The following is an 11,190-nucleotide window of genomic DNA, read 5'->3' as shown; positions in this document are numbered from 1 at the left end:
TGAGACTTCTTTCAGCAGAAAGCCCAGAACTGTGTCTAGAAACCAAGACAGATTTCTCTCAGAGCTCAGTTGCTACAACAATAATCTGCCTAGTTCAGAACATGATGTAGCAACATCTGATTAGAAAAAAATAGGGTTATATCTTTTGGAAAAAAAAGAGGTTTTAAGTTTTTAAACGAACAAATTTTATCCATGCCAGTCTCTTATGGGAGGGATAATAGTAGGCCTATGTATTAATCACTCTCACATTATAACTCTTGTTTTTTGACATGGAAAAAGAATTTTCTCGGAAGGCAGAGGTCAATTTGGATATTGACCAATTGAAGGTGGACACGCCTCTGAGAACACAGAGGGGTTAAAATCAGAATTCCCAGGAGAACTGGCTCTCTTTGGTTCCGGTCAGCGTGCAGTGCAGGACTCTCCCCTGCCCGGCCGTGGCTGGGTGGGGAGGGGGAGGCCCATGGCCTGACTGAGGTGGGCCCAGGGGTGGAGGGACTGGAACTGGGCTGGCCACTGCAGGTAGAAGGGTGGAGAAATCTGGGATGTCTCCATTTCCCCCCAGAGTCGAGAGAGAGAGAGAGAGAGAGAGTGAAGAGACAGCGGTGGTTTTATCAGCATCAGCAGTACGCCGCAGGAAAGGAGAAGAGCGAGGGGGCCGCAAGGTGCCCAGCTGCCTGTGGGAGCCAGAGCCTGAGCATCGAGCCAGCCCTGGGAGTCAGGACTTTTAACCCTTCCTTGAGAAATGAAAGCTTGGTGAAATTTCACTCCTCCTCGGTTTGAAAGAGAGGAAGAGAGACAGCTTGGACCCTGGGATGTTAGAAGGAGGAATTCTAGGTGGGAGGAGATGAGGAGTGTTTTTTTTGGCTGGACTTTTCCTTGTTGGCCATAGACTGAACCGATTTTTCTCTTTCAAGAGAGACTGTATTTTAGGAGGATGCCAGTGAGCCAAGAGACCTGCTTCAGCTGGGAAAAGACAGAAGTGGAGCAAACAGAGAAGAGTTAGGGGGTTTGTGGTGGTGTCCCCTGACCTCAAAGAAGAAGAAGAGAAGAAGATCTCTGTTCTTGTACCCTCGGCCCCAGGGGAAAATGGGGGGAACTGTCGTCCCAAAAAATGAAAAAACTGAGCTGTTGTTTTCCCCCTCTTGGAAAGCATCCTTGAAAGAAAAAATCCTAAAAGCAGTCGGTCCATCCAGGCATTGGTGGTGAGAGCACTGTGCATGGAAAGGAGCAGGGTCACCATGGCAAACTTTTTCTCCGGGCGGTGCCATGTGTGACATGGAAACACAGGATGTGGCAGTGTGTTTCTTGGGGGGGTCTGTGGCACAGAGGAGACTCCTGTTCTCCCTTGATGGACTGAGTATCGATTGTCTGCAGGGTGGAAACCTGATTGGGGTCCAGATTGTGTCTCACTGTGGTTTGTTGGAGTTGGTGGTGGGAGGAAGAATACTTGGCAAGGTTTTAAATTTGATCTTTGTGTGGTTTTTTTCTCTCTTTTTTTTCCCTTTTATAGTAGTAGCTTGATAAAGTTTTTTCCTTGTTAAAAAGCTTTGGCTTGCTTTGCTCTGTCCTCGATTGCATTACAGCATTCAATTGAGAGATTGAATTTTCATGGGGGCACTGGCATTGTGCCAGTGTCAAACCATGACAAGAACATCAAAGAGTGAAATCAAACTTTGAAAGAAAGCAGAATTAACTCTCTTTATTTTTAATTATGTGTTAAAAAGTATTTTTTTTACTCTTATGAACTCATGCCAACTGATTATCGCATTGTGGCAAGACTGATTTTAACTAATTCACAATTTATGTTATTTATGAAAACTCCAGCAGAAAATACTTACTAAGGTTTTAAGGGAAAAATATGTTAGTAGTACATATGAAACATTTTCAGAAGCTAAATTGTCTAGCAAACTGCCATATGATAAACCAGACACAGAAACTTTTTTCCTAGGTCAGTGCTGAGAGATATTAAACAAGCTGCAAGAAAAACTTTCATTTCTGTCAAATCAACAGGTACTCCTCTTAAAGCATATTCGACCATGACACAAAGAACAAATGAATCATATCGTACATTTTTAATTAAGTTAACACAAGCTGTTGAATAACAACGCCCTGATAAAGCAGCTCATTCTTATATTCTCCAAAACCTAGCATTTGTAAATGCAAATGATGATTGCAAAAAAATTATTTCTACATTACCCAAACAGCCTCCAACTGTTACTCAAATGCTTTCAACTTACAGTAAAATTAGCACTCCAAGGTATCTTGCTACAGCACAAGCTAGTGCCTTTAGAGAGCAAATTACTAAATCTCATGATTCACTAAAAAACAAAGTTTAAAAAGCAATTGAAGAACAAATAAAACTTTTTGAAAAAACTCTTGCTGCTGTTCAATGAAATTCTACTAAAAAGTCGTGCTTCAGATGTGAGAAGACTAGTCATGTGATAAAGACTTACCTTGATCCAATAATAAAATCTGAAGAATACCTTCTCTTAGTCCTCAATATCAAAAAGGGAAACATTATGCAAAAAATTGTCATTCTAAATTTGATATAGATAGTAATCGCCTACTGTTAAACTCCAAGCAAAGCGCGACCCACCACGCAGTGAAACAAGCATTAGTAACCCAGAATTCAGGGAATTTTGCCCCCTTAGCCTTAACTAGGAGACCTCAAAGCCAAACACCTTTACCACCAGTACCACAAGATGTTCCTTCTTATTACCTCCAAGGACAAAACTGGACTTGGCCAACTCAAAATTAATACGGTTTTTAAAAAATTTCTGTTACGAATGTATACCTACAGGTGTGATTAAGAAATCACAACAAAGACAAGAATTTTAAATTCTTATAGGTTAAGACAACAATACAAGTCTTGGACTATTAATTTTTCCAGTTATCATTTCAGTAAACTACAATGAAGAGCTAATAGTTTTAGCTCTTCTCCTCAAAGCCCCAACAATAATTCAACCTAAGACGCCTCTTGCTTTTACAATTGCTTTACCTATAGACATACTCAAACAAAATGTATCTCAACAAGATGCTTTGTTAACCAATCAAACGGTGTACCAAGGTGTTCCAGATGTGATTTCTACTCCAATGCTAGGTGTCTTCTAAGTAGAACATACTTAGAAGTATGTTCTAAACCAACCAGAACTGACTTGTGCCCTAACTCATCGTGGTAGAACAATTGATGTTACAGGCATACCAGATACGGTGCAGATGTCTCTGTAATTTCTCTCCTGTTTTAGCCCAGTAGCTAACACTTAGTATCACCTATGAGAACACTCACAAGGATCAGAAGAACTACTGTTTGCTTACAAAGTGAATCCATAATTACTAGTACAAGTCCTGAAAGGAAGACAGCTGCTGCACGTCCCTCTCTATCAATAATTCCTAGAAACTGGCCTCTTGTCATTATCGCTATAAAAGACTGTTTCTTCAACATACCACCACTTCATCCTGAAGATGCCCCAAGATTTGCCTTCTCAGTTCCAGTCATCAATCAAAGAAAGCCAATGCAAAGATAGCACTAGAAATCTTTACCACAAGGGATGAAGACTTCTCTAACAATTTAACAATATTTTGTCACACAAGTACTGTGCCCAACTTGACAGAAGCATCCACAATCCACGATTCTACACTACATAGATGATCTCCTCATTGCAGCACTGACACAGACAAAGATGAAACAAACTCGTGACAGTGCTGTCACTGAAATCCAAAAGACTGAACTAGAATTTCTACATCTAAGATACAAGAAATCCCACTCTAAAAATATCTAAGATAGAAGATAGCAAAACAAACAATTTCACTACAAAAGATACACCTTCAAGTCAACATCAACACTTTGCAAGATTTACAGCAACTTTTAAGAGAAATTAACTAGATGAAACCTATTTTGAAAATTGCCAACGATGAACTTGCTCCACTTTTTGATCTACTGAGAGAAAACTGTGACATTAAATCTCCCAAGATTTTAACACCTGAAGCTCAACTCACCATAAAAAGTCACAAAAACTTTCCAAAGAAGACAAGCCCATCATTATGCTCCCAAGAAACCTTTCTTCCTGACTGCTTTGAGACAGAAGCTACAACTTTATAGCCTCATTTTTCCATGAGATCCATCTGAGAAAGATCCATTATTAATAGTAGAATAATAAGTTTTTCTTCCCTACAAGTCTCCAAAAACTATTTCTACAACCCTAGAGATAGTAGCACAAATTGTAATTAAGGCCAAAGCAAGAATATTAACCTTAATAGGTAAAGATTTTACAGTTCTCTAATTACCTTTAAATAAAGATTATTTCGATTAGGCATTACAAAATTCAGATGATTTACAAAATGCATTCTTAAATTTTGCAAGTGTTTGTGCTATTCATTATCCAAATCACAAATTATTACAAACAAAATTGAGTTTCAAAAAATAGCCCTTGCTAAGTGAAGGGCCTTTAAGTAATACAACGCTCTTCGCTAATAAGTCAAGAAAAACACATAAATCAGTAATTGTATAGTTAAATCAAACTACAAAAAATTAGAAATCAAATATCCAAATAGTTGAAAGTTCTCCTCAAGTAGTTAAAATAGCTGCTGTTGTTAAAGCTCTTCAGCTATTTTCAAAGCCTTTCAGTTTAATTACAGATTCTACCTCTGTTACTAATGTAGGTAAAAATATCGTTTTAAAAAATATTAGTAATAATAATTTATATTGCTAGCTCTCATGTCTTCATAAAAATTTACAACACAGAACTAACCTATATTTTATTTCTCATATTACAACTCATTCATCTTTACCAAGATGTTTAGCAAAAAGAAATACAAGAACAAAAAAACTGGCCATAGTTATCTCAAACACATTAGCAAACATTTTTCAGCATGCAAAATTGAGTCATACCTTTTTCCTCAATATACACAAGTACTTGTACAGACGTTTTGTATCTCTAAATCCCAAGCTAAAGCTATTATTAACAGTTACCCTGATTGTCACCTTGTGCAAACCCCTGTTTCTACAGGAACTGTTAATCCACAAAGTTTATAAAGAGTACAATTATAACAAACATCACTAAATACCCTTCTTTGGGGAGATTTAAAAATATTCATGTTTCAGTAGATTCACTATCAAGTACAGTTTTTACCTCTATCCACACAAGAGAACAAGTAATCGTACCTATCAACATTTTTTACAAACATTTACTTCATTAAGTGTACTCCAGGAAATGAAAACAAACAATAGCCCCACATATCTATCTCAAAAAGTAACAACATTCCTAATAAATTAAAATGTTCATCACACCTGTAGTATTCCCCACTCCCCCACAAATCAAACAACTGTTAAAAAGACATATCACATATTAAAACACATTTAGATCAACAGAAGAGGGGAGCAGAAGTAATACTACAGATAAAATTGAGTCAAGCTTTATATGTTTATAATTTTTTAAACAGTTCTTTTGCAGAACCAGATCCACCAATTCTTAAGCATTTTACAAATAACACACAAACAAAACTAAAAAAAAATTCTCTTGTTTTAATTAAAAGACCTGAAACCAGACAAATTAAAAGTCCTCGCCAATTAATAACTTAAAGCAAAGAGTATACTTGTATTTCTCCAAGTACTAGAAAAGCAAAGTGAATTCCAATAAAGAGCATCAAACCATACAACACACCAAAACACACTAACAAACCCAAAAGTAAAAAAGCAATCACACAAACGTAAGCTAAACAGAGACTACAAGTCACGCCCAGTGTTCCTATGTCACCTGTAGAATCTGCAAACTTCAATCTAATGATAATGATACATGTGTAGAGCTTGTTTCGTAGAGCTCTTTTAACAAAAACATGAAAAGAAAGATTTCTTATCATTAGATTCTAAAAAATTAATATTCTAAACTCTCCAAAAAATGCAGTTTAAAAGTTAAAATATTATCGAAAATTCTTTTAACAAAGAGTAACTCAACAAAAAAGATATGAAAGAAAATCAGTTCACTTTGTATTTTCTAACTTTGCTTACTTTTTATCATGCAAATTTTCCTATACAACACCAAAACCAAATGTCTAAGTCACATTAACCAAAGCTACAAGATCAGATACCATATGTATGTCTCACTCAAATCCAAAAAAGCCTTTTTCAACCTGTTTAGTTAGTGTACCACTAAAAATTAGCCAATACCTATATAACATGATCTTTTAACAAAAAAGTGATTTAACAACAAGCTAAGTGAAATTACTAATAGAAACAATCGCACATGGGATTAAAGCCTCTAGACCAAACAACTCCTCAAAACAAGTTCAGAACCCCAAGAATTAAAGATCCATAGTTCCTTAGCAATAAATTTCCGTGTCACATTTTCAAGAAACAATTAGAAAAAAAATAATTCTCCAAAATACAGTGCTATTCACTCTTACTATGAATACAAAAATTTAAGGCTTTAGTGCAATTACTCATACACTGTAGATAAAAATCTAAAGTTAACAAATATCCACGGAAATTACCAAAATGTTATTAGTTCATTTGTAGAAATAAAACATAGCAAAACATTCTATCATACCCTAAAGACAAACCATGTAACATTAGCACACTCACTGTAATAACACCTAGTACTAAAACAGTTTCAAAAAAGACAAGAAAAGACAAAAGATCTATTCATATATACCCAAAAAATTACAGCAGTAATTTCAGTCTTTCAAAAAAAAACCACAAAATATTTCAACAAGCTTCTTCTTACCTACAATTGCTTCAGAAAAAACATTAAGACAAATAGACAAGATTAAATATTAACTAAACAAACAAATACCACATCCAGTGCGCTCAGTAACACGCAGACTGACATCAGCAGTGTCCAACAAATTCCAAAATCAAACAACAGTTAATTTTCTTTTCTAACACATAAACAGAGTTGAAAAGAATTCAAAAGAATGTGCTACATAAATTTGTCTAATCATTCTAAATCCATTCACAAAAATATACAAAAACTTAAAAACTCTACAATCTACAATTAAAAATAAAGAAACATAGTTAAACAATTTATTCAGGAAGTAGAGCTTAACTCCTTAATCAAAAGAACTTTACAAGTTCAGTAAAATCTTGTTATTAGAATATTAATATTAATACCACATACACTTCATTATTCACAACAAATTACAAACTCATCAAAAAAGTTCTTATTTTCCAAAAGAAAAAAATTTTAAAAAATTATAGACAATTCACAAAACCTCAGCAAAAACAATTAAAGTCACTCACAAATTTAACCTTTACATTGAGGCCTTAAAAAAGTCAAAATTTATCAGAACCTAATACAGATACTAAACCTAACTTTACCCAACATTAAGAATGGTTTAACTTAGAATTATAGAGCTTAAAACAAACAAAAACAAAAGTACCTTCATGTAAAAAGTTTATAACTTTTTTCCTACATGAATAAATATATGCAGTAGTAAAGCTATGGAACACAAAGTAATAAATAAGTGACAAGTCAAAAATAGTTTATTTAAAAAGAGAGGGGGAATTGTAGGAATATATAAAAGGTAAAAAACTTTAGAAAGTGCAAAAAGGCCCCAGAAAGTAGACATAAAGCTGAAAAAGGCTGGGAAATTTCAAAACCTTCTCATGGGAAGCTAGGAAAATAAGAACCAAGTGAATTCATTTATATTTATCATAAGGAGCAAGAAAGAACAAGAACTTAGTGATAGTTTGAGATGTCAAAAGTCCTAGATATATGCTTTGCAAAAATAGAAAAAGTTTCAGTCTTATATAATGAATTACTCTATATCGTTTGAGGTTCATAGAAGTCCTTCTGGTAATGTTAAACCCACATGGGTCCTTTTCTTATTGGTTAGGGTATAATGACTCTGCACCTTTTCTTTTATGTTATAGGTTCAAAGAATATGTAGAAAAAGGCTTTGCATCAACTGCCATCTTGCCTTTGATCTAGATTTGCATGGATGTTCATTTCTCTGTGTCTCTGGCTTTTTGCTTGGAGGATACAGACATAATAAATGCTAAGTCTGCAACCAGTCCGGGTCCCATCCTGTTTTGTGAGACGCAGACCGACCGGGCAGAAAGTGGACACACACTCCCAGCTCTGGCCGCAGCGCTGCCCAGCCCAGGGGGACGGTCACTGCCCTGCTCCTGCTGCCCCACTGCTGCTGACACAGGCCAGGATGCCCTTGGCCTTCTTGGCTACCTGGCCAGGCGCTGGCCACCTTCAGCTGCTCTTGACCAGCACCCCGGGCTCCTTTGGCCCACGCAGCTGCCCAGCCACAAAATTGCCCGTTTGACTGCAAATACCGCATTAAATTGTCCTTCTAATTCTACAACCACATCTTCTAAGGAAGTATCATGAAGTTTTATAAGGATAGGAATCTAAGTTGCTGTGACTTCATTAAAATGGGCTTATTCAACTCTCTGCAAAACTGAGTTTGTAGGTCTTCAAGGCTCTGAGTTGGAAATTAGGAAATATCCAGCTATGCCTTTGTATTTGTTGTGGAATGCCTGAAAATGGATTTTCTTTCAGCCTGCATGCCTGGCCCTCTACAGCCTACTGGTTCTGGCTAAGCACACAGCTTACTCTGCAATTGCCAAACAGCACAAACATGAAATGTTCCTTTCTTACTCACCTTAGGACCAGCACCGCTGAATACATGCTTCAGGTGACCTGTAGTAGGCAAGGGAAAATGAACCAGATGCTGTGAGAAAATTGTCTGGGCTGGTGAAACCCACAGAACAAGCACCACAAACAGAGAGTTTTCCCTTTCACAACATCCCTTCAGCAGACACATTTCATTCATACAACCAGCAAGAGATCCAGATAATATTCTTGGGCATGCCTACCCTTTGGCCTGTTTAGCCATTAAATGAACACAAACATGATGAAGAAAATGCAAATTGTTCTCTAACACTCAATGCTCCTGTTCTACCAAACACATAACACCTCTTTTAAAAATCCTCTCCTTCTGGTACCTAGGGTTTTTTTTAATCAGATGCATGCACAACTTCTCATTAACTTGCTGGAAACAGTTGCCCAGAAAAGCTTTTCCAAAATTCCACTCTGATGGGGCAGGCTCTATTGTGACACAACACAGCAGCAGCTCCAAGTTCCAGGAGCAGACACTCACTGCTTTGGAGTTTGCTCTTCCTTGCAAAGGGAATCACTATTTAACACTCAGTCAAGGCTCAAGTTAGACAGTCAAATCCTTTCATGACAAAATGTAGAAAGAAAGAAGCTTTCCCTGAATTCTGGGAAATACTGCACAGTTGTTAGAAGGCCTTCCAAGAAGGTCTCCAGTTTACATTTTCAAAGCTGTCTTGCATGTCCCAGCAAACTGAGGAAAAGACAGACTCTGCTGCCTCAGACTCTCCCGTGGAGGGAAAAGAACCCCTGCAGGTTCCCTTGCAAATGCTGCCCCTGTGGCTGCAGAAATCCCCTTGTACCTGGATGCCTTGACAGGAGCTTTACCAAACCAGTGGCACCCTAGTGTTCTTTCTGTTTTAAAATAACTCAGGCACTAACAAAGAGCAGGAAGACATACAGAAGCCAGGTTCGGGTACACCCAGGGAAAACCTCTACTTACGTGCCAGGTTAGTGAGGTAATAGCCAGAATAAACAACGCCATAAGCTGTGAAAGCTGCAGCAGCAAGTTGCTCAATCATTGTAGCACTGCTGTGCAGATTTGTCCAACACTAGAAAAAACAAGGCTCTTGTCAGTAGGCAGCTCTCACTGACAAGCGCCTCAACCAGGAGGATGCTCCTGCACTGAGCAAGCCCTAGGGTTGCTCTGACACTGAGGCCTTCCGTGCACCAAGACAACCTTCTGCTGTCACCATGACCACATGGCAACCATGCCCTGACATCACAGTGCAAGCACTCTATATTGGCCTGTGAATTTATGCAGAGCAATAACCACCCTTCCGTACAGCAAACGCAAAATAACCGGGGAAGTTCTTCTCTGTCACAAAGCAGCACAAATTCACTTTGTGGCCAAACCCTGTTGTTCAAGGAATCCAAGAGTAACTCCAGGAGTGCACCAAACACCTATACCTTGTACCCCAACTGAGCACTCAGATGGGACCCAAGCAAAGGAAACCAGACCAAGAAAATGGCCCAAAGCATTGCACTTCTGAGAAACAACGCTTACTTTTAAAAAATTTAAATGTTTATTAAATCTTAACAAAGGACTGAATAAGGAAAATTTGCAGCACTGGGAGTCTCTGACCATTACAAGCAGCACATCTATAGAATGGATGCTCTGCCTTTTATACCCTTAACCCCTCCAAAGTTTTGTCAAAGTTTTGCCATCCACTGGTGGAGATTCCTTTCTTACATTCTTATTGGAGGTCAGGTGTTGCTACGCCACCCACACCTCCTGGTCACAAGCCAGCCCTCCCCAAAACCCCTGACTACCAAGGCTATTGCAAGGGGCAGGGGAAATAGGACTCTGGGAGGATGTATTACAATAACATCACTATACATTTTTACATCCCCATAATATCTACCTCTTAACAGTGAGAGCCAACTGTTACATGACTCATCTATAACACACAGAACCAGGAGAGAAGGCACTGTTGGCATAACAGCTGAAACAATTCCTGACAAATCTCCCACATGTTTGCACATTTATTGGATATGCCCAGGGCTCCTGAGCATGTACATCTCTGCCTTTATTCCCCTTTGAAAGCAGTCAAACTGGCAGCATCTGCCTGCCAGTAGGAGCTGCTCCGAGCTGGGAAGAAGACTGTTGGTGCTGATTTCCAGAGGCTTCTGTGTCCCAGGAGAAGATAAGGAAGGAGTGGATTGAAAGGTGCTGGCGCTGCTGCTGCTCTGTGCCAGACAGCCCTGGCTGAGCAGGGCACGGCGCTGCAGACTCTTGCTCCTGTCAGAGCTGGGCACACCTGGGAACAAGGCATGGCAACTTGTGGGGAAACCAAGGACTTCATGGGTTCTGCACTGCTCAGCACACACCCAGGCCATCTGTGACCCAGAGTTCTGGCACCTAAAAAGATAAAGCAGACGGAAATAGCTGGGAAAAGTTTCATTTTGACCTTTCTTACCTGTTCACAGAAGTGGCCAAAATGAAAGTTACAGAGCAGGGCCTGATCCCTTCTCCTGCAGGAGGGGCCCTGTACTGGCTCCTGCCCAGGGCTGGTGCCCATGTGCTAACATTCAGCTGAGTGGGAGCAGAGCTCCTGGGGCTCTACAG

Source organism: Lonchura striata, chromosome Z (genome assembly GCF_050655825.1).
Source record: "Lonchura striata isolate lonStrDom1 chromosome Z, ASM5065582v1, whole genome shotgun sequence".
Classification (NCBI taxonomy): Eukaryota; Metazoa; Chordata; class Aves; order Passeriformes; family Estrildidae; genus Lonchura; species Lonchura striata.
The sequence above is the reverse complement of the archived record's forward strand: the minus strand, read 5'-3'. Positions refer to the sequence as shown.